This window comes from Photinus pyralis, unplaced genomic scaffold, assembly GCF_008802855.1.
Source record: "Photinus pyralis isolate 1611_PpyrPB1 unplaced genomic scaffold, Ppyr1.3 Ppyr1.4_LG2, whole genome shotgun sequence".
Lineage (NCBI taxonomy): Eukaryota > Metazoa > Arthropoda > Insecta > Coleoptera > Lampyridae > Photinus > Photinus pyralis.
The window spans coordinates 30,008,790-30,036,389 of NW_022170403.1; the positions used below are offsets into that span (position 1 = coordinate 30,008,790).

General features: G+C 34.3%; 1 protein-coding gene across 9 annotated transcripts in view; it reads right to left on the reverse strand.

Annotated features, from left to right (window-relative positions):
- The window catches only part of LOC116163443 (glutamate-gated chloride channel), a 167,006-nt gene that overhangs the window by 63,743 nt on the left and 75,663 nt on the right, over window positions 1–27,600 (reverse strand). Inside the window, exon 1 of one of the 9 annotated variants that reach the window (XM_031477352.1) lies at window positions 4,167–4,258. The exons of the other annotated variants lie outside the window; for them this stretch is intronic. The gene's annotated coding sequence lies outside the window, so the exon portion shown is untranslated. Of the gene's footprint in view, window positions 1–4,166; window positions 4,259–27,600 lie in introns of those variants that run through there. 9 annotated transcript variants of the gene reach the window in all.

Genomic DNA, 27,600 nt, shown 5'->3' on the forward strand with positions numbered 1-27,600 from the left:
GCCATCGGATTTTGTTTGTTTTATATGGGGGGGCATTATTTAGGCTGAAAAAATACCGAAGATAATAACGGGCCATCCCATTTTGGACTTTCTGTCAGTCCGTTATCTGTACATTTAATGAGGAGCGTTAAAGTAAAATTAAAGTATGTTCATCAAATAAAGTCATGATTAGTAGGGGAACATATAATGCGGTTTAAAAATTACTTCAAGTGGTCGAATACATAGTATGGAGTACTGGTTCCGTATAACCATACCATGGGAAATAATCCTCAGCATTATACCGTACTTACATAGAATAAACCACATATAAAAGGCTCACCTAAGATTTATTATCTTGCAAATGATAATGTAAATTGGAATAAGCTCGTTATATCTTAGTCAATTGGCTTCAGCTCTGACGACAAGCTAACCTGAATCCTTAACATTTTGTAAATCGACGGTTTTCACTTTTTTTGGATTACTTCAAATTGGACCCACAAAACTCAGGGGAATTTTAATGAACACACAAAACTAGCCATTTGACCTAACTGCAATCTTTTTAGGAACGGTACGAGATACTACACCAAGACGCAGATCTGCATGCGACGCGGCGGTTGATACGCTGTCGATGCGGCGGCATGATATCGTAGCAACGAACTTCAATGAATACAAGGTACTGACTTAATCTTTATTATTTCCGTTTGGTGCGAATTTCTGGTGCATTAAATTAAACTAGAATCGCGTATTTTTTCGTGCGTATTTAAGGGACGGGTTTTTAATTATTTAAAATTATTGTTTACTACAAACAACTTTAATTATCTGACCAGCAGGAATATTTTACTTCAGGTAGAGTTAGGTTTTCGTCCCCATTGGACGGACTGTAAGAGTTTATTTTTTACTCACTGTTTAATCATAATAAATGTATTCATTTTGAGATAATCTTACATGATAGTTAATATTTTTCACAATGCGAGTCAAAAGATTTGTTTCAAAGACAATTTAATATGGCATAATCTCTCAAAATATGCTGGGGTGTTAAATTTCCGTTTAGTTGGTACTTTTCCAAATTTCGATTACGAAGTTTTGGTTATTAATGAGATTATCAGTGAAAGAAAAATGTATTGAATTCTTTCCTGTGTAAGGTGCGCTAAACTTTTGCTGAAACAGTGAAATTTTAAAACCATCACACAGTTTGCATTAAGCGTTTGGAATGCAAAATCCAGAATACGCTAAATGCGTGCTCATAAGTTGTTTAGGTTGCATAAAATTGGGCGCCCTTCAGAAGCGATTTTGAGTTTTAAAAGTAGACATAGGGAAAAAACAATACACGTAAATCCCTATGTCTACTTCATAATAAATATCGCTGTATATTCGAAACAGTTACTGAAATTACGTAGTAAATACACTTGAAATAGTTGTGGCATTCACACCGACTGCAGAGGACGATTTGTTCACTACAACTTTTGGAAAGCACTCTACGTCCTGCAAAAGGGGATAGACAAATAGACCTATACACGAAGGAAAATTACTTAATGTGCCTTTAAATGCGAGGATTCCCCATCTCTTTCTAACCTCTTTATGCTTCTCAGACATTGTTAACCCTTAGAACGCCACAAAGACTCATCTTAGTCCAAAAAGTTTAAAATACGTGATACGAATTTTAAAGATGCTTAAGCATTATTATGTTATCAGTAACTGTGATCATTAAACTAGAAGCCATTTTACAATGATCCCGGTTTATGTAAATTGACTGTTTATAAAAGGGTCCCCACTTTTTAATTTCAGAATTAACGAAGTACTGACAAGAGGGAATCGATATCTATACATAATCCATTATGGAAATTGTAATTAATAACTTAATAACTCAATTATTGCTTCACGTTGTATCGGAATTAATTGTTGACAAGCGGTTTATTCAGTACTTTATTAGAAACTGAATAATTCTCTTTCTTGGTAAACGTTTACACTTGCGGGAACTTTTGGGTTGTAATTAAGCACTTATTTTCTACTGCTTTACTTTCTTTAATTTTGCCGCGATAGAACGGCTTTCAGCGAGTAAAAATGATTTGATTACTTTTCACAAAATTGTTATTTTGTTGTGTTTGTAGTTATATTTACTAATTTAATAGACTTCGTGGGGAAAAGGTCACAATAACGCCGAGTTTAATTGGAATACACTGTACAGTAAATAAGGTACTCGTAGACCCTCTTAGTCCAATTAAACTGCTGGCTAATTAATAATTGTCTTTGCAGACAATCCAATATTATGCTGCTCTCACTAATAATAAGAAATTCCTTATTCGATGCTAATGTAGTCCAGGAGGCAGCGACATTTTTTATGCACTCATTTCTGTAAAGCTGAGAGTCTGCCATTATTATTTTGATACTATAAGTAAACAAAACGGCAGTCTACCGCGTCGGCGGCGTTGTCTAAATTTGCACCAATGTTCTGAACATGTTAATAAATAATATAATAACTAAGTATATATCTAAAAATGAAGTCTGATAAATATTGTAACGGGAGCCTTTAATTTAATTTAATTTAAATAATGTTCATGGTAGTTTCAAGTTTTTATTTTGACGAGTGTAATAAAAATGAGCGTTCGTCATCTTCGCACATTTATCAATGGGTTAATTGTTTAAAATCATTTTCGGGATATGGTTTTGAATTACACGCTGTAAATTAGCCGGCTTTCGTTACTTATACGACTCAGTTAATTGAATAAAGCTCCGTGAGAAATTTCTGGTTCTTCAAAGTCAGCTACCGTCCTAACGCAGGTATTAACGAAAGCTGGTCGAGTTATTAGAAAACCAGATGCATTTCTAGATTGTAAAATTAGTGTAACATTCTTCATTCAGGGAATAGTTTGAAACAGGGTTTGAAAGCTGTATTGTAAATAGTTTAACGCCTGTTTTGTGCGCTAATTTGTGCGTCCAATACCAAATTTCCTCTCCGATTTCGAAGATGATATATCCATTATTTGCTGATAGTAATCGTGCGTACTTACGCATCGACAAGTCCTAAGGCTTATTTTTTTACAAATGCAAAAGCAGTGCACGTTTACATACCTTACACGTAAATGTAACATGAATATCACAATACAGACACAAATATTTGCGCAACCGCGGAAAGGCGATCACGAGTACTGTTGTTTTGTATAAACATTTGCGACCATCCATATCAATAATTTAAATGTTGATTAAAACTTGACAAAATAATTCAGGTGTACAATGATCGACTAAATCCTTCGATAAGGCGTAAGTATCATGATAATAAGCCTACCTTTGGATTACGTTAAATTTTTGGCTTATCTGAATATTATTTGTTAATAATTACTCTGTAATCATGTTTTCATTCGAGAAGCTAGTAACAAGTACATTGATCCGGAGGGGTTTTTGCAGCCCTTCAATTCAGATTGTAGTTCGTTCGATGATGGGAGAAATGAAGGACTAAAACCCTTGAAAGGAAATTTCGTAGGAAAGGGAACGCTAATGGTACTGAATAATAATTCTTAGTTCTCAATTTACCGTAATGCTATTTCAAGTAATACGTTCTTCCATTATAGTAATAATAATAATAATAATAGTATTTTCCGCATTTCCCCCAGTTGTTTACGGAATTCCTTATTCGGAGGAGATACTTTCTTAATCCACATTCATCTTAGATTACCTTCTAATATAAATGTGTATGCCAAATAATTAAGGGTTGTGACTGGACACAGTTTTTCTCGCTGAATCGTAAACAATTGGAAATATTCAAAGGTTATATGAAACATAAAATAATTACTCAAGGAGCTTAGTGCTAAAAGAAGCCTAATCCGTAATTCTGAACTGTTACTGCACTCAAAAAATAATATATGATGGCATCGAGTTTTCGAGGTATTTGTGAGGTGTGAGGGAGGACGACCCCACATGCGTTTTCCTAGCTTTTTATGGCTGACGTTAATGCCCGGTTTAAGCAGATACCGGGGAAATAACATAATGTGATCATACGGGATCAGCTAAGTACGAAAACGGAGTGGAAGAACCAGAGCAGGATAGCTCTGCTAACGTAGCGTACAAAATTTTGGCAACGTGCCTTAAAAATAGATGAGGAGCGGAAAATTGGGATTAAAATTAACGAAAGCCCTGACACTGACGAGGGAGTTACAACCAAAGCAATCAATATTACACTCACATAGGTATACCTTGTTTGATAAGTTGGAAACTCAAAATTTGTTGCACCTTGCACATAATCCAAAATGAATAAATAACACTAAATTACACTGAGAATGGGGAACTAACTGTACACGATCTATAAGGTAACCTTTATTCATTAGCCAACATTTGTGTCTGACCAGCGAGTGCCAGATTTTTTTGCCTCTTTCAGCATCTATTTATCTCCCGAAGTGCACTTAAATTAAGGTGGACGCATTAGGAATACGTTGACTTGGATTAAAGATTGCTGTGGGTATGCCAAGCCAATGTCTAGGCCAAACAATAATTAAACATAAATTACGAGTTTGTTTGTTACTGGCCCTTATTGGCAAAAGGTGCTTTACTACAATGTGTTTAATTACATTTGACCAAAAGAGACCGATTTTTGATTCTTTTTTATTTGTGATAAAACCACCTATGCCAGCATCGACGTTCGAAGTATGGAAATTATATTTTTTATTATACCTGAATCACAATCTCCGTTTTAAACACTCAAATGCGTTTTAAAACACACGTGCTTTAAAGTTGCTAAGTAACGATACTTCAAGTATGACTTTTGAAACTGTCATCTGGATGAAATAAAAAATCCTCTTAGGTCGCTTTCTGTAAATGCTGAACATTTCTTTGGCTTTTGTACCTATCCTTTGGTTGAAGCTTTCACAAACGCGCGTAATTTAGTGTATGCTTCCAAAGCTGTTCCACTTTTTAATCGCAGCATTGCTTTAAAGTTTTGAATGAATGCACCAAAATATAGAAGATTTAAATACCTTTGACATTTCCTTCATATATGCTAGCATTATGGATGCATTTAAGATGTATTCGTAAGTAACTTCCTATTCATCCATGGAAAAAACTTTTCATATTCTTTATAATAGGCTTTGCTGGAGTTGGATTTTACACCTACCAACGTTTGTTTAGATTTTACAACAATCGATTTAATGGACGGTGTATTATCTTTTTCAACGGAAATCGTTTAATTCACAAAGACGATGATTTTTATAAGCAAACGTCAAGTGACATTTCCATGGCAATCGTGAAATTACGAACACCCAGCCCACTTAATTAGACATGTATTCGAGTATAAGGTCAATATGACTTCATTGTATTTCCTATTTTTAAATTATACTGCAGGTATAATAAACCAGGTGTCAAATTCTTGACAGAATAGCTTCCTAGCTGAAACCAAAAATTGCCAACATATGTTTTTTTACGCATGCATTTTGTTTGCTTTTATTAGAGGGACCTACCATCCAAATTTCGTTAAAATTGCTCCATAAATAAGAAAGTTGCATTTCTGCGCATGCGCAACACGATTTTTGCGCATGCAATTTGTTTGCTTTTATTAGAGGGACCTACCATCCAATTTTCGTTAAAATTGCTCCATAAATAAGAAAGTTGGATGTTGCACATGCGCAACTCGATTTTTTGCGCATGCATTTTGTTTTCTTTTATTAGGAGGATCTACCATCCAAATTTCGTTTTAATTGTTCCATAAATAAGAAAATTGCATTTCTGCGCATGCGCAACACGATTTTTGCGCATGAATTTTGTTTGCTTTTATTAAAGGGACTTACCATAGAAATTTCGTTTAAATTGCTTCAGAAACAAGATCGTTGCGTTTTGCACATATGCAACACAATTTTTTGACTTGTGACAGTTTTTTTCTCCGTTTTTTGATAATATAACCCGACCCAATTTTTTGTAGGTTGTACACAGGAAAATAAAGTCTTCCAAATAATAGAATAAAAATTTTAGGTTGCTATTTGAAAAAAAAAGTTCGATGCCGTTACGGCGCTCCAAAATTTTTTTTCAAAAATCCGGCCCGTTATTTTTCTGTTCGGTATGCCTAAAACATATATACAAAATTTCAACAAAATCCGTCGAGCCGTTTTCTCAGAAAATTGCCAACAAACGTACGTACGTACGTACGTACGTACGTACGTACATACAGACGGAAAAAAATTTTATTCTTTAAAAGTTGCTTAAAATGGTCTAAAACGTCGACATTTGATGAAATTTTGAAATGTTCAAAAAACAGCTATCGCAATAGCTACCTAGCACATGCTAGGAAGCTAAAAAATACTATAAGATACACGTGTATAATTGATCTTTAAAGCACTTGCAACGTTAAAGGCACTCCGCTTTGCGTCGTGCCCTTAAACTCGTTGCCCGTGCTTTAAAGACTTGATTATACACTTGTATCTTAATATACTATTAAGACTGCTGGCTGTTTTAGACAATAGTAATTTAGACTATTTAGAGTAAAATGTCTTTTTCTTAAGAAATGGCGTGTCAGTCGTATGTTAAATACGAAAATATTCATTTTCAACAAATACCCTCATTTTTCAATGCAGTATCCATTAGATCCACGAATTTTTACAAAGGCAATTCAAAAGTAAAATTGGATTTAAAATTCACCTCAATAGAATACACCCTACAATCGATCAAGTGTATGATGGAAATTCTTCTTCCTCAAATCTTCATCAAATGTTCTTGTTTTAAAAAGAGTGCCGAAAGCTGCTCGCATGCTTCGTTTCCAAAGAGCTATCCATGTCAATTAACAGATGTGTCAAATTGCCCTTCATGGTATAAACTTTTCTTCTTCACCTTTGCGATTTTAAAATTATCACCCAGAAAAAATAAATCAACAAAAAACCTAACTTCTTTAGTAAAAAAACAATCTAAATTCATGGATAGAAATAAACCTAATGTTCAAGAGCTGATGTCCCTAGAAAAACCAGGAAATTAACCCACAAACCGCATGAACCAGATTTCTTGGTTTGCAAAAAAAGCACTGACCAAATTATCTGATGGTGACGTATACGCGGTCCGCTACTTTTATTTCTTTGAGATTTTAGTAGGTGCAATATAATTTAGTTGGATGATTCAAATGAGGTACCCATGGACTTTAATTTCATATCTATCTAATAGTTCAAGTTCAAGTGTATAGTAGTTAAAATAAGTGATAAAGATCATTGAGTAGCTTTTCGTATTATCGTTTAATACTGTTTATCTTATTACATATCTACTTGTTTTTATTAAAAGTACCTGTCTCAGATTATATACGTAGAATGCGTTATCTACCAATGACACGAGTGTCGAATACAGCGTGGAGTTTTTTTTGTAAATCAAAAACAAAGAAAATTTGAACAATAATCTTCATTTCTCTCCTTCTTCGTGTAGGACTCTATTCTGTATTTGCTGCAAATGGACCTCGCCCGTAGCGTTGAGTAGTCCTTCTTTTAACGACCTTTGCTACTAGATTATTGGTCATTATGTGCAGTCCACTTTCTTCTACTTCTCTTGCTTCATCTTAGATCTTGCTAACAAAAATCTAGAACATTTTATGCACAAATAATGCAATTGCAACAAAAAAACAAAAAATTAAAACAAATTTCCAGAAAGGCGTTCTTATTATGTAAGGAAGCTAAGTAAGTGAATTTCTCCTTAATGACATGTCATCATATTGCTTCAATATTCACACATACAGTCGTTTCTTCACTAATTTGTGAACCAGTTTCAAATGTGTTCTTTATTCTCTAGCAAATGTCAACACATAACCCAGAAAGAGATGGTAACAATTTGAAATAGTTTGAAATTGGTTCACAAACTAGTGACGTAAAGCTCATGTTTAATGCAAAGGATTGCATTTTTAATTAAAGTTTGCAGATGCCTCCTAAATTAGGAATCCAACATCTTACATGACTTCCTAGACTCAAAACTGCTTACCTATCGTACTTCCCATTTTACTATAGGACATGGGATGTGGGTGGGACTTAAATTAATAATGTTGGAGCCTCAATCAACTTCTGAAAATGCCACACAAATTTTCATTAACACCTCACACAAATCTTGGACACGAGAAGAAAAATCTGACGTTAAAACTCTATCCGGGTAGCACAATGGGTTCGAATAAACACACAATTAATTTACTGACAATAACAGACTTTTTGACCATAAATTGCGCCACTACGTTTACAGGCAACGTAGAACCTGTTCAGGAGAAAACACACAAAAGCACAAAGACTAAATAAACCCAAATTGGGGTTTAAAAACATAAGGACGAGCTTAAGGCTTCAAAATATTTAAATTAATAAAAAAATTATAGCAACTAAGATGAAAAAAATAATTAATAACCTGCAGTAGCAAGTGCCACTTAGAACTCTTCGAGTTCTTGCAATTTGGCACAATAACAAATAGTGCCGATAATAAAAATGAAAGGCCTTTCTTTTCAAGGGGCAGCTAATTACGATACCTCACCTGGGGTATACTATTTGAGGGTAAACGGCTATCTTCACATACATAAAAAATACATCAAATAATAGTTATTATGTCTTGTAGGTCCAAGTGCAATAATTGTCAAATTTCAAATCAAATTAAATAAGTCGTTTTTAAAACGTGACCAGTTTGTGTTTACTTCTTAATATCAAAATACAGGTAAATTAGGTGATTATAGTGGAGGAAAGTAAATTCAAGGAAGGACGAATTCAGGAAGGATGCGGAATACATGAAGAAAACAAAATTCCTAAAAGAAAGAGAAGCTTACAAAGCTGGTTTAAACAAATTACCTAGCACGCGGAAGTCATTCGATAATTATAAATAAAAATATCTTAAAATTGCTTACGGTTTCTCTTTTTCAATAATCAAAAAATAATCTGATCTTAAACAAGTTTGCGGTAAACGGGCGCACTTAACTCAATACAAACGCTGACTGCTTCCGAAATTGACTTTTCTGTAACACACAAGCTTGGTGAAAAACAAACTGGCATGTTGTATACTATGAAGAACATTACCGGTGGCTGCTCGAAAGGTATAACTTTTACTTTAAAAAAATAACAAACAAGGGAACCGCAACAGAAGTTCTCTAAAGGCTGCTTACTTCGACCACAACTTGGCTTTTTTTTCGTAAAACGGACAACACGCCTTACGCTTCTCACAGCTTTTAAACAACTCCAGTTATCTTTCTTTCATACATATAAATTAGAAAGTGACGAACTCCGTTTTCAATCAATCAAATAGGACGCAACGCTCAAAAAAATTAGCGTGAAGAAACGTACGCTCTTTTCGAACCGTCGCGAACCGGCTGCTTTTTTGTTGTCTCCCGTATTTAAAGGAACACCATTTCTTAACTTTAGCTTTGTGTACGGTTTACTGCACGTCGAAAGAACCTCCGTAACATTTGAAGCGATGGCTCCACCTATTGATGAAATTTAATCACGCACAGAAATGACAGTGCGTTTTTCTGGAACTTCTATTCCTTCTTCTACGTTAACTTTTCCTTCTGCACCTTGGTCGAAACCTAATGGCGTGTTAATTCCCTTAAGGTGGACTTTTACATAGAAGTGTTCTATCTTTGACGATTCACCGCTTAGTTGTGACTTCAAAATTGAGTTTGTTTCGATTAGAAGTTATTGAGGATCTGAATGGGACTTTTACACGTATGTGATACACCATTTTGCTAACGCTTCCTTATCTTAGTGCATTTTCTTTTTAGACATCCAATATCTGACAGTTGAACGGACGTAATTTAGTAATAGTTACATCTTTATTTGTATTCATTGGTTTCTACGTTCTCTTGTCTAACTTCGACATAGGTGCGTTTGGGATTTTAAAGACGGCTTTTTTCCTCCGGGTATCTCCCGATTAAAAACCTCGAGGGTGTTAAAACTATCAGGGTGTTTCCGTGCGGTGAATTAACTTTTTGAGGGCAAATACTTTTTTTTATTAAACCACAATAAGGGTTGATTTTTTGAAATTTCTGAAATAATGTTCCAAAACCTCTAAAAATCATTACTCAACTCATATGAACCAAATTTTACTCATCTTAAGCGTTAATATGTAGTTTTATGGATTTCGGCAAAAAAGGGGTAGTAGAGCGCCCATTGGGATTATAGATTTTGAAGTGGAGGGTAAGTTGAACAATCCCAAATTTTCATGCAAATCGACTATTTCGGTTTCCAGGTTTTATACTATTTTAAGTTGCGTTTCCTGGACTAAATGCTGTAATCCCAGTGTTCAGTGTACCTAGCGATATCTTGATCGATTTAAAAAAAAAGCTAAAAAGGCACCCGAACAATCCACAGTTAGTGAAACTAGAACGGATGTGGGAGTATAAAAAGAAAGCGTAATGGAAAAGAAAATCCAGTACCAGAGCAAAGAAAGGTCGAAATAGGTGTTAACGAGGGACTTATAAAGGAAGGCGTAAAGGTCAGATGCGTGAAAAGGTGAAGAAGACATTAAAGAGACGCCAAAAGGTACAAAGGAGTCACGAAGGAGATATGGATGATGTCTTCACGAAGAATGGACCCGCTAATTTCAGGCAGTCGTGGATATTTTGAGCTTCATATTAATCAAGTATTTCTAATTAACAAAACACACCAAAATAATTAATCGATAAATGTGATCACTTTTATGTAGTTGGTACCTAAAATTGATCAAAGTAGTTTAGTCCCGAAATGAAATCACAAAATGTGTTTAGTGCACTAAATCTTTGCAGGTAAAACCATATTAAAGGTGGCCCAAAATGAGCAAATGGTGCAAGAGAAAATTGGTTTATGATATGATGAAAAATTTTGGTACAACTTCCATCTTAGTAACTAGTCTATTCCTGTATAGCCATTATCGCGTTGAGCTTATCGGAGTTTTATAATGACAAACCATTTATTCAACATTCCATTCCAATAGCACAAAATCACTCGTAATAAGAGAAAAACAATTCATAAAAGAATCCGCGATTACGTAAACGTAAAGGAGGCCGATTCAATTTTCAAGTCTAATAACTCAATTTCATTTTCTTGCCTTATATTCTGCAAGGGTGCAAAACTTAAATTTGGTTAGTCAATTGCATTCTAAACAAATGTTTAGTTTGGGGTTTTGGGGGAAGGGGCTTTTTAGTAAAATGTAGCGTAATAAAATGATACAAAGATATTTTCTTCTATACACGACTACCAGCATATGCTCTTTTGCTATGACTTGCGAATATTTGTTCAGGGAAATTTGGAACATTAGCGAAGCGGGATTTTTCCAATCTTTGCCATTACAGTTTCACGATGTTCCAATTTGTCGCAGACGATGTGTTACTTTGCATATAGACGCGTGTGCAGGCAACAATTCGAAAAGTCAAAGCTTCACTAAATCTGGAAACGGAAAAGAGTACCGGCGCTTGTGTTTGTGCAGGCAAAGCTTTACAAATTTATCATTCAGGACATGTCAGTTCTTAATTGGCTCAACTTCTGCAGCGTATGTGCCGTAAACATCGATTTTAAATTTTTCTCTACGTAAATGAGAACGTATTTGCACCCGTGCACGCGGGTAAACAAATTTGCAATTAGTTTGTCCGACCAGCTCGCCGCTGTAATACAAAAAAACGTTCGCTTAATTTTGTAGGTTACTGTACACATTTGCGCAAATTCCCATACGCGGTGAATGTACAAAACTTGTTTACGCAAGGCAATGATTGACATACATGCCAAAAGTAAATTTCGTTGAGTACCAAATTTTCAACAAGGTTTGCCTAGCGATCCATCCAGAAAGTGACGTGAGAAACGTACGTTAAATTTAGACTATTCACAGGGAAGAAACTTCAAAGTTCGAATGAGGGGATTTCAATGCTTTTAGTTTGAGACATACCCTTGACGACCGCTCATAACTTTATATTATGCAAAATGAGAGTGTAAAGCCTAAATGTATGCATTGAAAATGTAAATTTGCAAGTAAATTAAGTTCTCGCTTTATATACCTACCTATGTACCACGAAAACTGTTTGTAAATCTTATAGGAATTGTTTTTTTACACTAGTAACATTAAGTTGTTTACTATTTGTCTTAGAGGTTCATAGCATCTTCCTCTTGTTGGCAGTTCTGTACTTTGTTGAGATCTATTAGGTTCTTCAGAATTAGCTGCGTTTACAGTACAGGGTGTACCACCTAAGATCCCTCGGATCATAACTCCTTTACCGCAAAAAATACCGAAAAAAGTCTTAGAGCAAAATTGTACACAATTACCGCCGGCATGTGTTTAAAATATTTTTGATCACCAGGAGCGTGCTGTATGCCAGTGGCGTATCACACTTGCATTTTTTTAAATGGAACACCCCATATTTTATTACTGATTTGGAGAGTATTTGAAACGTATTTATTTTTTATGTAAGATGATATACTTAACCCTAACTTTAACGATTTGGCTGTTATAATCTTTTTTCTTCAAAATTTGACAGTTTTTAAAATTTTTGTTGAGAGAAACTACATTGGGCAGGCGGCTAATTTTTGGACTGAGGTGCAGGTTAAAACCTCTTCCACAATCACATATTTTTTTTAGGTGCGTTATCAAGAAAATAAAATCGTTGATTGACTTTCGTTAAGTCATATTTTTTAAAAATTTAAAATAGCACCCCTCTAAACAAATTATACCTCTGGGTAGCCAAAACTACACATTTTCCACTGATTAAACAAAACGACACATTCCATAAGAAAATTTCAGAGAAAAAAAACCAAGTCGTAACGCCAAATTGTAAAAAAACCGTTCTTTTCCGAATCCCAGTGTGCCGGCAGTGTATGATTGTTTTTTAATCATTGTCAATGGCGATTTTGGATTGTATTGGTGTTGGAAATTGTTTGTTAATATTTTAAGAACATCTCGTATCATATTTTATCCAGGGCCATACGTCCTTGCCTAGTCTTTATTTATCAAATCTCATCAAATTCGATATTTGACAACTTTTCAAACTGAACAAATTTTAACTACTTTCGGAGATATATGGAAAAAAGCGAAATTTTGCAAATTAAATTTTATTTTTTACCAAAGTTATTTAAAAATATATCAGTGATGTTTACATTTTTGAAATCAGAAAAAAATGCTTTATCAAATAGCACAAAAAGGAAAAGTGACTTCCATAAGAAGAAACAGTTAATGATGGTTAACCGAAGACGAAACGTTAGATTTAAAATTTAAAACTAGCATCCCTGTAGAGAGAAAAAAGTGGCCATAATAATGTGTCATTTGTTTTGAAATACCTTTTTAAATACCTTGGGTAAAAAATAAAAACGATTTTGCAAAATTTCGTTTTTTTCAAGATATCTCCGAAAGCATTTATTTATTTATTTATTTATTTATTTATTTATTTTTATTTATTTATTTATTTATTTATTTATTTATTTATTTATTTATTTATTTATTTATTTATTTATTTATTTATTTATTTATTTATTTATTTATTATCCCTCTCTTGTTCTGGGCCCTCAACAGGCTTGCACCCAATTACAGAGTGACCCGCATAAAGCTTTTTAAATGTGCTTCTGCAGAAGGTTTTAAGTTGTTCTATAGTACTCCCGTATTTACCTTAGGAATTAGGAAAACTGCAGGAAAACCTACTTCGGAGTAGCCGGCAGAATGCTCTAAACTGATCTAAGGAAATTCCCATCTCTGCCATAGATGAAAAATTCACCTCAACCCATGTTTGAACACCCGACCTCCGGATTTACAGTCCAACGCTCTACTACTGAACCGTAAAGCCGAGGTCCCCATGGTGGCCCTCGAATTTGAATCAGCCTGTATACGCAATTAGGGGTAATTAGTATGTTCAATACGTCCCATAAGTAGATACAATGGACGTTCATCCGCATATCTTAAGAATGAAAAAGCTTCCAATAAATTACAAATCTATTTACAATCAAATCCCAATATATCACAAAAGGTATTGTCATTTAGTTTGTAACACTTATCACCGCGGACAAATAGGACCCCATAGGTCTTGAAAAGTAATTCGGGAGTGTTTTATTTATTACCTATAAGTGCAAGAAACAATGTAAAATAGGGACATTATCATTTTAATAACCATATCAATATAATTTAGCAGAGAAGAATAAGGTGGGATCTTTTTTGACCCCACCCGATATCATTAAAATTAATGTCAAACTGCGATGTTCGTGTATGTCGTTAACAAAAAGAAAATCAGCGAACTCAATTGCGCCATAAAAGAAAAAGACACATAGGACCGAGTTATTGGGTGGATCTCATTGAAGAGCTGCTAACAACTCGAAAACTGACTGTTGTTGTAAATTCGTAGATGGTAGATTATTCAAAATTAACTTGGCCCCTTAAACTAATTGGCGCCATCTTGACATATTCTACACACCTTCTTTATCCTTCTTTCAAGCTTGCTTTACGTTTCTCTTATACACATATCTTTCAGTTGCTTCACATCTTCGCGAGCTGTTTACTCGTACATTTCTGATCTTTGCTCGTGTCAAAGGGCGTTCCTCAGGGATCTATCCAAGGACCCTTCTCTTTACACCTTTAAATTGTTATCTGTCCATATCCCCCCCTGTCGCTTTCTTTAGCATTCGTCCCCTTCTTTATGCCCCTTTCTAGTACCCTTAACCTATTTTTTGCGCCCTTCACAACTCCTTCGAGATTATTTGATGATAATCACAAAATTATAAAGGATGCTTGTCCAGCATACTTATATAAAAAAATAACTTTCAGAACAGATGTACATCATCTGAATTTACGTTACAGAGGAATATTAACTCCTCCGTCGCACAAACATGAATTTTTCAAGAGATCCTTTAGTTACCAAATTGCACATCTGCATAACCATCTGATTTTAAAACATTAACGGCCAGTTGCACAAAAAAAATAATCCAGGATTATTGTTTAATCCCGGTATTAAGACATTTGATTGGCTTTATATTGCAGTAGGCAGCCAATCAAATGTCAAAATTCTTGTTTAAACTCAGATTTCACAAATAATGTAGGATTTTGATTATAATTCGCTTTTCTGCAACCGGCCGTAAGCCAAGTTAATTTTTAAAAAAGGCTGAGAATGCATTTCCTATATAAAAATTAATTTTTATGCACTTAATTGCTCCCTTCAGTTGAATCTTTGCTTGTTTTCGTGTCCCATTAATTCCAATAATATACCTATATATGATTATGGGTGTATGAAACGTGTACCTATATGTATATAAATAATTATGTACCTTAGTGTTCACTGGAGATATTCTTTCTTTAATTTTTTACATGTTTATATTTTTTTTTTTTTTTTTTTTTTTTTTGTCAGGTGGGGAAATGCATTATGCACACTCCGGATGGAAAAGTCCGGAGTAGTGTGGGACTCTCACCCACTAAAACCCCACCTGAGGCTTCGGCTTCTAGGGCCATTCGCCTTTATACATACTTTTACACAGAAAAGGATGACTATATAAGTACGATGGGACAGAAACGGATCTAGTTACATTTATTAACATACAAAACCAACAATTTAAAAATATCATAGATCATTTGCTATACCAATTCTTTGGATGAAGGCAAGAGTATTTTTACATTGCTCTTTGTTTTTAAAGTTATTTTCCCATGCAGGGTCGATATTAAAGAGCACACGTACATCTGTGTACTGCGGACAGACAGAAATAATATGATGTGGTGTTAAAATAACACCACATTGTTCGCATAGTGGCCGTTCTTCGCCCGCCAACAAATATCCATGAGTGAGGGCAGTATGCCCCAGCCGGAGTCTGTACAGCCTGATCAAGTTCAAACGCCCAACGTCGATATAAAATAGCGGATCCAGACTCTGTTTGATCTTCTTCAAAGCCGTATCAGTCTCCATGTTTATATTTTATCTGTGGCCATATCAATATTAATTTCTATATGTTATATCGGGTTAGGTGGAAGAGCAGCACATGGCATACATATACATGTCATTTATTTATTATTATTATTATTCTCCGACAGATTCTTCTCACGTTTCCCACAATTCTTCTATACATTACTTATTTATTCCTCAATCATTCATAGAAACTTACATAAATATCCACTATACACCTAATTTACATGTTTTGCCATGTCCTTAATATGTGATCAATTCCTTGAGAACGTAAACTGCGTACCTACCTTTCCGTTGTAATTTTTCGTCCGAATGAAAAATAAGATGGAAGGGTAGTAAAACAATTTAAATGACTATAGCCCCCGATTGTGTGGCGTCTCCTACAATTACATTTTACGCTGCAATATTAAGTAAGTTGTGGATTTTAAAATGTAATTTAACGAGAAGAGAAATTTCACAGAAAATTTGATGGACCGCTCTCTTTCACATTCTCCTTCTAGTTTTCTTTATTCTCTTACCTTTACAAATTATACACACCTCCGCCCCTCCTTCAAGGTTGTTGTTCATTATAATATCTTTCATCATGTCCTCTTTACCACTCGCTCTATCGTAGTTTTATTTGCGCTTCATTCAATAGTAGACTTCGCGGTGTTTTACGTCTGATTCAAACTTTTCCCCTTTTTCCATTACATCTCCTCTTTCACCGTGTGTGAATAAAAATAGTGTTCATACTCATTTCTAAAGTCTGTTAATGACAAACGTTTCCGGTTTTTACATGCATGCAATCCATGAATGGATTAACAAGGATTAATTGTTGTAAAAACTATACCGGAGAACTTTTGATTTCGTTGGAGGATTCTTTCCCGTCCGGAGGATCCAATCTGCACATTCAGGATTTATTTATTTTCTCCGTATCATTGTAAGGAGGCCGTTCTGACCTTATAATTGTATCACCAGCGTAAGCTACGAGATCATTCTGTTTACGAGGTACAGTTATTATAAAATTGGTTAAAAAATTTGGATCTGTGATTTCCTAGAGATATCGGCAATTTTGACGCCGTTTGTTTTGCATGCAATTATTTTCATGGTTTATGAACCCACAAAATTGGATTTGATAAAAAATTCCTTGAAAGTTGATTTGTTCCAAATTCTAGGTAGAAAATCTCCAAATTCATGTATTATCCCAAATCTTTTATATTATTCTTAAGTCATGAATCTTGTTTTGATTATTTGATGGTGAAACTGACGGCCGGTTGCAGAAAAGCGAATTATAATCAAAATCCTACATTATTTGACTAATCTGAGTTTAAACAAGGATTTTGACATTTGATTGGCTGCCTACTGCAATATAAAGCCAATCAAATGTTTTAATACCGGATTAAAAACTGCAACTGGCCGTTAAAGTCGTACCTTCTGTCTCAAACTTAAATTTTGAACCTTAAACCTTTAAATTTGAAACATTATAATTAAACTCTAAGTTTTGAACTGTCCGTTTTGTATCGGAAATCCTGAACCCTGAAACTTGATTATCTTCCATTTAATTTCAGTTTTGAAATAAGAACATCGAATCTTGCACCGTAAACACAGAATTTTGAGTGCTCTATGTCGAGTCTTAAATGGGATATGGGGAAGTTAGACATCTCTCCTCCTGTTAACGATATTCAACTTTTCGAAGGTATCGAAACCTTCTGTTTCAAATTCAATATTAAATATCACGTACAACATGCCTTCTATGTCAATTTACATTGAATTAGTCTTTCGTCGAGTCGATACTCGATACGTTAAAATGATTTGAATAAGTAATAAATTAGGTTTTATTCAATTGACGTAGAAATGGTTAAAATTATTTAAATATTTATTGCGTTTAAGTAATCTAATCAATAGGAACCTTGACGGTATCTTGACGTGTACATTTAAATTCGCCCTTAGCTCATAATCAGCTGCAATCTCGCTACCTCAAAGAAAACGAAAATACAATTTCCCTCAGTAAAAAGTTCTTTAGGTAGTCTGTAGGTTCGTGCGCACGCATGTATTATGCAGCACCCTCTTCAGTAAATTCCCTAAAAATTTCTATAAATCGTATACAGGGTGGTGACTTGCGTCACGCATCATAGCGATTTCAATGTAAAATTCATAACATGCCATTATTGGCTCCCCACATTATTTTAGAGCAAAAATGTATTAAGGTTTTTTGTAGAAAAAAATTTTTTACGACAATCAACCGTATTAGTTTTCAATTTTTTCATAATAAAGACGGAAAATTGGAAAAATAAAACCTGCATCTTTTTCAATAATCTGTGATGCCATGGAATTTTATAAAACAAAAACTACGCCAATATCCGTCATGCCATGGAATGTCTGCTATAAAACAAATCAAATTCTCTCAAAAAGTATTATATTTAGAACAGCGAATTCAACATAAAGAAAGACCAAATTACTAAAAACGGTTTCCTAATATAACAATTTACAATAAATGTTTGAATAAGAAGACAGTAGTCGATGATAACATCCATTTCAAACTGCTGCTAATTGATAACTGGATATCTTTTTGTTTTAGAAAATTCCATGGCATCGCAGATTATTGAAAAAGATGCGGGTGTTATTTTTCCAATTTTCCGTCTTTATATGAACAAAATTGAAAACTAATACGGTTGATTGGCGTAAAAAATTTTTTCTACAAAAAACTTTAATACATTTTTGCTCTAAAATAATTTGGGAAGCCAATAATCGCATGTTATGAATTTTACATTGAAATCCGTATGATGCGTTACGCAAGTCACCACCCTGTATACAAGCGACGCGACGTCCAGAAAAATTTAGTGAAAACACCGACCGAAGATACTTTTTTATGGCTTTGCATCCTTGCCTAAATTAAGTTGGTAAATATCAAATTAAAGGTGACAAAGAGTTATAAAGATATAAGCACCGTGACAAATCGAATTGACCTTAAGCAAGATAAAGTCTTACGTATCAATCCGGTTAAGTGTGTTAAAATTCATTGCGATGCCGAATTTTAGGTATATTAGTTGTATTGCAAACCTCAAGGCGTAGGGGGTGTGTGTGTGTATCCTAGTGAATAAGAAGAGTTTCTAACGAAAACTATTCGGAATCAACAACATTGGAAAACACACGCGAGGATTGTAAAGAGGTAACACTTTTAGTTTGATCATTTGTGTAAAATATTTTCGATATTAAACGAAACTCAAGAACTCAAAAAACCACAATTTTGTATATGAGAGTCCTTGTGTGCAGTGTTACTCAGGGGGTGACGCACCATCTCGCTCCTTCCTTGATACAAATAACGGGTCGAAAAAGGATAATCCTTACACAGTCAGTGTTTTAATCTACGGAAAATTGTGTAACAATAATAGACTACTGTCACCATTTAATTAATATTGTTATCAAACTTGGTACTTGAAATATATGGCGTACAAAGATGTCCAACGGTTACTCGGTTTTTCTATCTATTAAATTAAAGAGAACCAGCGGTTTTACTACATTTCTTCAAAGAAACATTCACGTGATTGGTATTCGCGAATAACTCAAACCGTGAAAATTTACTGAAACGTATGTAAGCATTTTATGGGTGATTATCTACAATGGAAACAACAACCCTATCTCAAGAAATTTTTGCCTTCATAAGCCGCAACGGCTGGATTGTTGGCCTTGGATTAACGAACAGGGAAGTATTCAATCGAGGCAATGCATGTGAAAGCACACTCAAAACACTCTGACGACAACCCAACTTGATACTGTAGTTTCATTATTGATATTATCAAAATTTTCTTTTACTACTTTGTGCTTATTTGTACTTCAAATACATCTGCAGTACTTATGTCAGAAGTGATTGATTGATACTATTTCAGAATTATATGTTGACCACCTTAAAGAATGATTCGAATATTTTACAATAAATTCCTACTTTACACTCCAATGCCAACACTCATATTTTCAAAACTGATGTCTTCTATAATAATGCTAATAAATTTTAAATGTTTGTTGTCTTTTGATTAGCCAAAACTTGCTCTACTTTAGCAATCATTTTGGGGAAAAAAGCCCTAAATTTGATTGAGGAAACAGTTAAATGACAGGGAAAAATAAAATTGGCTCTGTTTCAAATCACTGCAGTTAACCGTTTGGGTCATTATTTATTATGTGCACTCTTTGAAAGAATAGATTGTGCTTCCCAACTTTCTTACGTATGAGCAATTTCATTGTGAGTGGCATTAGCATAGGTAATTGAAAATTCATCTCGCAAATCATTTGGTTGCTCCAACAATTTTAAACATTTTTCTTTTTGTCAAGCCCAGTGAAGGCATGTGGAAACAAAATGTTATCCTGAGTCCCTTCTGTGATTGCTAGAGATGCGAAGAATACGTTTGTTGCTCAGTTCTTGATGAACATTCTGGCTCTCAACCTTTCAGTCAATATTTTTGATGCTGCTGGAGCTATCGGTGTAGCCATCAATCAAAAACTATTACGGATCTCCCTCCGAAATTGTTGTGTATGTAATCTACAGAGTCGTATATCTGACTTTGATGCCAATTCACGCGATGTAGAACTTATCCACCGTTCATGTCAAGTGTCGAGGCAAATCGAACGCAAAAATATAAACCATTTTGTCATTCACCGTCAGATTACAGCTAAGGTAATGGAGACATTTTTTTAATGCTTTTTTATAGGTAATTTAATAAACAATATGTTCGTAGCAGTAATTTTTGCCGAGATATAGACAAAAAACTTAAAAAGAGTTCCTTTATTTTCTAAATGGCGATTCGGGCGCAACAAATTTTGACTGGGACTTTTTTATGACCAGTTGGAAGATCCAATAAACCCATAAAGAGCTTTTAAAAAAAGCGGCAGTGCACCTCGGTGGGGTCCACGGAGTCATTGGATTTTCAATTGGTTTGTTACATTTGGTATATAAGGATACTGTTCGCATTTCTTAATTGGATATGTGTAACATGACTTTTCAGTATAAATTGGAAAGGGATAACTACTCGCGTTTTGCTATATTCAATGTATAAACTTTTGGGAGTGGATTTTTATGTGCAGCAAGGGGTTGCAAGGCTTTCTTTTCGCATTTCTTAATTGGATATGTGTAACAGATCTTTTCAGTATAAATTCGAAAGTGATAACTACTTGCGTTTTGCTATATCCATTTTATAAACAATTTTTATGTGACGCAAGGGGTTGCAAGACCTAGCGCAAGACATTACTTTCGCATTTATTAATAATTAGCTATGTATAACAGAACTTTTCAGATAAAATTGGTAAGTGATAACTACTCGCGTTTTGTTGTACTCAGTTTATAAACAATTTCGGGGTGGATTTTTATTGACGCAAGGGGCTGCAAGAAATTATTTTTGCATTTCTTAATCGGATATGTGTAACAGGACCATGGTGTCTATTATACAACATGAACAGGAATTTTCAGTATAAATTGGAAAGTGATAACTACTCGAGTTTTGCTGTGTTCAATTTATAAACAATGTAGGGGTGGATTTTTATGTGAGACAAGGGGTTGCAAGTAATCATTTTCGCACTTCTTCATTGGATATGTGAAACAGGACTTTGCAGTATAAATTGGAAAGTGATAATTATTCGCGTTTTGCTGTATTCAATTTATAAACAATTTGGGGGTGGATTTTTATGTAACGAAAGGGGTTTCACGACATTATTTTCGCATTTTTTAATTGGATTTGTGTCACAGAACTTTTCAGTATAGATTGGAAAGTGATACTCTTATAAAAAAAATACTCGCGGTTTACTGTTCTCAATTTATAAACAATTTGAGGGTGGATTTCTATGTAACGCAAGGGGTTGCAAGAAATTATTGTTGCATTTGTTAATTGTATATGTATAACAGGACTTTTCAGTATAGGGTGCAAAGTGAAAACTACTCGCATTTTGCTGTATTCAATTTACAAACAATTTGGGGGTGGATTTTTATGTGCCCCAAGGGGTTGCAATAAGAAATTATTTTCGCATTTCTTAATTGGAAATGTGTAACAGGACTTTTTGGTATAATTGGGAAAGTGAAAACTACTCGCGTTTTGCTGTATTCAATCTATAAAGAATGTGAGGATGGATTTTTATGTGGCGCAAGGGGTTGCAAGACATTATTTTCTCATTTTTTAATTGGATATGTGACATAACTTTTCAGTATAGATTGGAAACTACTCGCGGTTTACTGTTCTCAATTTATAAACAATTTGAGAGTGGATTTCTATGTAACGCCAGGGGTTGCAAGAAATTACTTTCGCATTTCTTAATAACTGGGTAACAGTGGGTTTCAGTATAAATTAGTAAGTGATAACTACTCGAGTTTTTCGGTATTCGATTTATAAACTCTTCGAGGTGGATTTCTGTGAGGCCTGTTAACATTGCAGCGAACATTCCAGAAAAAATCGACATAAATCGAGGCGCCACGAAAGATTAGTCATTAGCGATAAAGAACGTAACATAATCTGTCCGATAAATATGACGCGTTTGTTCGAAAACATTCTGAAGTGTCCTTGAGCACTCGAGAGCATTGTGTTTCGAGTCAGTTTCAACTTCGATGCGGTTGTGTGTTATAAAGTGTAAGTGATAATTAAAATTACTGTTATAAATTCATTTTAAGACTTATAAATTTATTGTTAGTTAATTGTAAATAAACAAAACCTTCTAATTAAATTTGCGTTACAACATTTTTCTGCAGAATGCTAATGTAAATTAGATTCCAGGATACCTTTCTAGGTTTCTCTGCGTTAATTTGTTTAAAAATTGTTTAGGTAGATATTGCGGTTTCGGAATGTGAACGCAATTTACATTGTTTAGTATTTCTATGATATTTGGATATCTTCAGAAAAACGGTTACTATCTTTAGTAGGCGCCTTTGAATTTTTCTAAACTTCAAACTCAGATTTCACTCCCATAGGGGGTCGTTAACATGCTATACGAGTATATTTGGAAATCTTCCTAGTACTCTTCAAAGTTTTTAGGAATTTTTCAGGAATGTTCCTCAAAGTTTTGGAAATCAGCTTAGCTTAGGGGTTTCCTGTGGATAAAAAATACTTTGACATTCTTTGAATTTCAAACTACTTTAGAAAGCCCAAGTTGCTAGATAAAATCCTTTAGAAGATTCACGTCGGTCACTTAAAATAATCTAATAGAAACCTTTTTAGGGATAAGAGTAAAAAAGTAGCACTGTTATTTAAAATTTTTCCAGAGATTTTAGTGCATTGAGGATGATAATCCACCAAATGAATTTATGGATCTGTTTTGCTCTATTATGTAAAACATTTTGATTTAGGATGGCCTTTTCCATAATATTCGTTTACTAAAAAAGTGGAAATACTAACAATAATAAAGATGCTGGGATGACGACAGTAAAATTAGACTCAGGACGTAGAATTAAAAGTTGTGAATTAAACAAGTGATTATTATTATTAATGAGCTTACGTTACAATATTGATGGAATAATTAATATTAATTCGTCTTTGAATCTTCATGCAAAATTTATACCAATTGCTCTAAAGAACAATAATTAATATCGCGTGTCATTTGTTTCGGAGGGTGTTACGACATGATGCGGCCCGAGAGGGTAGGTACTTCGTAACTTGAAACAAGAGCTTCTACAATAAGATACAACAAGTGGGGTACCAAGGGGGTTGGAGGTGGCGTCATATTTATTCGATCAGTTTGGTTCCCACCGGATGCTACCCAAACGATTTTAAATATTCTACGATACAAATTCCTAACAACTCGATCAAGCAAAGATATGGCAATGTTTAAATGCTCTTGTGTGTTCTGTTAACGAAGGTATATATACTCAGGAAGCTAAATGGATTTATTTACATAAAAACACAATTTCCGTTTAATACCTGCGAACGCCTAATTCAACAGCGAATTGAAAATATTGACAGTGTAATCTAAAGAACACGGGTTTCGCAAAATAGGGAGATGTGGATAATTAGTTATGTAGATGGGAGCTCAATTTGCTTTTATAAATTAGATTCAATTTACTTAGTTACGTTCCATAAAGCATGCACGTTGTGAAATTGGGTCTTAGTACATAATAGGCGATTGTAGTTCGCTCTCGTTTAACGATCTAATGTAGTACCTATACATCCATTACAACATTCTTGGGTCTGTGTTGAGCCACCTCATGGCATTATGCGTAGATTTACTTCAATTTCCCCAAAGGAATTATTTATGGATTACACCAGAGGCGCATATCACACAACAACTCATTTCCATTTTAATTATTAAGGGGTTGCGATTTCCATTTTGAAGATATTATTAATCCTCAGATATCTACACAACGCAGTTGAAGTTAAAAATCAAGTCAGCCCGGTAGCTTTACAAATTCATTCCAAAAATATCCTTTGCTACATTTGTACCACTTTTACTTTTAATTAAAAGTACAATATTGATGACGTTTGTCGTTCCTTTTCATTGCCCAAGCTTTGGAAAGTTAAATTTCCTCTTGAAAATATTACCACCCCCTCTTTCCGTACCAGTAAAAGTGTAAGCATAATTTTTACATATTTTTATTTCAACAAACGGCTTTCATTTACAATTTCACCCCTTGTATTCGCACCTTTGTACAATTCAAAAGTAGTAAACAAACTTTTTTAATTAAAATTTGTTTCCGGAAATGTTTAGCATACGATTTTTCTTCTGTTGCACGTTTCGTGAATTATAAACCGCCCGAGACGCAAAGGGTTTTTGTTATGGGAACAATTTATGAAAGGAAAATGTGTCGACGACTCATAATCCTTTTATTGCATTGAAGTTGACCTAACAGGTGCTTTTTTTATCCTTTGAAGGCTCTTTACAGCAGTGAACGTTCCTTTAAAGCGACGCGCCGTCAACCTGATCAATAATGTGCTGCGGCATACTATATGCTGCATACTCGTAGTTGTAGACTTTGGCCTGTAAAGCTCGCTATTGATCCTTAAATTATTTAAATAATTTATCGAATTTAGTCTGTACATTCTGGTCATAAGATGTAGAGATTCCGCATTTTCAAAGTTTGGCGCTTGCGGTAAGCGTTATTATTTAAAACGCATCTATTTTTTTGAGACGTACTTTTAATACAAAATGGAAACTCGATATCCTTCTTCCTCGTCCAAGTGATCTCATGAAATATTCAAATTATTTTTATCCATTGCAGTATACCTCGATCTATGGTCGTCGTTTCCAAAGTTTTTGCGTTATAGCTTCGAATATAAAATGAAAAAGTATTTAGTGTTTTGTGCTTATAACAAAAAAACATAATTCGATCCGAATGTAGGCCGGTAGAATAAAACCATCAAGTTTATAGACGAATCGGATTTAAATGCTACAAACTGCATTTGTTGCTCAAATGACTTCGTATCTTACCTGTACAAGGGCTTCTGGTTTTGGCTGTTACTATATATCTTTGGAGTGGTTTCTCTGTCTCTGGAATGCCTGTGGCGGTGCTCCATTGAAGCGTGTTACGGATTTGTATTTGTTTACCCACACTTCGATATTTGTTCCTAAATTGTAACCACAAGCATTAAAGAACTGTTTGGAGATTACCGATCTTATAAATTGCTCCGATATATTTGATTATACTTATACTGCCTCTGTCGTTGCCGAAGGATACGTTATTTGTTTTACTCCAAAGAATTTGTTCATGCTACCAGATTTACATTCTGAATTGATTAGATTGGATTGCTGTTAGTTATTTGTGCATTCTAAAGTAGTTTTCTTGAATTTAACGTCACGTTTATGCTTATACATTATATTATCGTTTGTACGAGTAATCCGTGGTCGAGTCAAAATTTTGCTTTTGGTTAGTTATCGTAAATTGAATTATTGAGTATTAATTACGGCTTAGTATTCGATTGCTCGAGTATCAGACGTTATAGTAGGAGAGCTGGTGGACATTTTTGGGTAAGTACTTGAGGCACGCTGAAAACTTGTACACCACTTCTCCAATAATACCCAAACACTTGATAGTTGTTTCAGCGTTTTAACGTATGTCTGAAATTGATTCACAAATCAATGACATTATTTTTTTCAAATTTTGAAGGCCCCTGACAAAGTGTTAGCTCCGCCACTCCTCAGCCAGGTCTGCATTTCTGTGTTTGAGTATTATTGGAGAAGTGTTGGACAAGTTTTCAGCGTGCCTCAAATACCTACCTACCCAAAAATGTCTACCAGCTCTCGGACTATTAGCATTGCTTTCGCAATATTTTATGCGCCGCGCTATTCTGTTACGAATTAGGCAGAACGCGCCCTTCTGAATTCAGAAGGTCGTTATGACAAGAGTTTAAAGGTAATTTTTGTCTTCCTCGACTCCCTGATATAACGTTTGATTAGATATTGGTTTTCGATATAGTCGAATTGTAATTACTACTTTTGTTGAAGATTCATTAACGATTATAGTTCCGTTGTTTTCTGCGGAAGCCTGTTTTGAATTGTTGATCCCCTTTTTACTAAAAATTAAATTGAACTTAAATTTACTTTTTTTTTTCATTTTTAATATAATCACAATGAAATTGTTTAAGTTAAATGTGAAGCTGTACTATAATACCTTTACACCTAAGGGTAGAAAAGGTTTCATGATTATATATATATATATATATATATATATGTTGACATAGCAGATCTACAGGATGCCCAAGGATTGAGTGCACATAATGCGTATTTGACATTTTTTTTAGAGTTGGATCTTCAAGTTTTAAGGATCGCTCCTGCTTAGTCTCAAACTAAGATATTAAAGAAATTAGCCAAATCAATTAATACACAGGGTGTTTTTTTGCCGAATTCTAAAAATTAGTCAGGAGTAAACTGTCTTTACTTTAAGAGATATAATAAAAAACTATTAAAAAAAGTTGTTTAGAATTAAAAGTTATGGAAGACTTTCATACAAATCTTCCTGCTTTGATTTTTGTTACAAACGTAACTGGGTTCAAAGAAAATGCCGATGAAAGAAATCAAAGCAGGCTGATTTGTATGAAAATTGAAGGTCTTCTAAAACTTTTAATTCCAAACAACTTTTTTTAATAGATTTTTGTTATATTTGCTACAATAGACAGTTTACTCTTGACTAATTTTTAGAATTCGGAAAAAAACACCATGTATATTAATTGATTTGGCTCATTTTTACAATATCTGAGTTTGAGACCTAGCATACGAAATTCTAGCCGAAAGATTTGGTTCCAATCCGTTCAGCCGTGTAGCCGGAAATGAGAGTACAGACCGTTAGACAGAGCGACAGACACCTGGACAGACATAAATCGAGATTTTGTTTGATTTGGATTCCTGGTATTTCAAAACGTGTATTTCCGTCAAAAAAGCGGGAGGGGGGTCATTTTTTTACCCCAATGCAATACCTTCCTCACTAACGTACGAGTGGTAAAAAACACAAAAAGAATGATATCTATATTTGTCGACTCAATACATGGCCTAATAATTAGACCATGGACTCAATACAGACTTGAAAGTTTCAACGTGAAATAACCATAAACAGTAACTCAAAAAACTTTTTTCAAGTGCTTTAAAAAACCCCTAGTTTGATTTTTTAATCAAAATGTAAGAGAGTTATGACGAAAATAAGGTTAGACCCTACTTAAATGTGAAATTCGCCCCAAATTGAAGATAATGTAACCATACAAGTTTAACCAGGTTAAAGTCCTTAGTTTTGAAACAAAATTAGCTTGAAATGAAACGAAAATTTTTGCTTCAAAATAATTCAAAAATTATTGATAGACAAAACCTTTCTCTGAAATTTTTTTTCTGTAGGATAAAAATTGGGAATATGGCCGTTTGTATATGCTTGTAAATAGCACTTTGTTGAA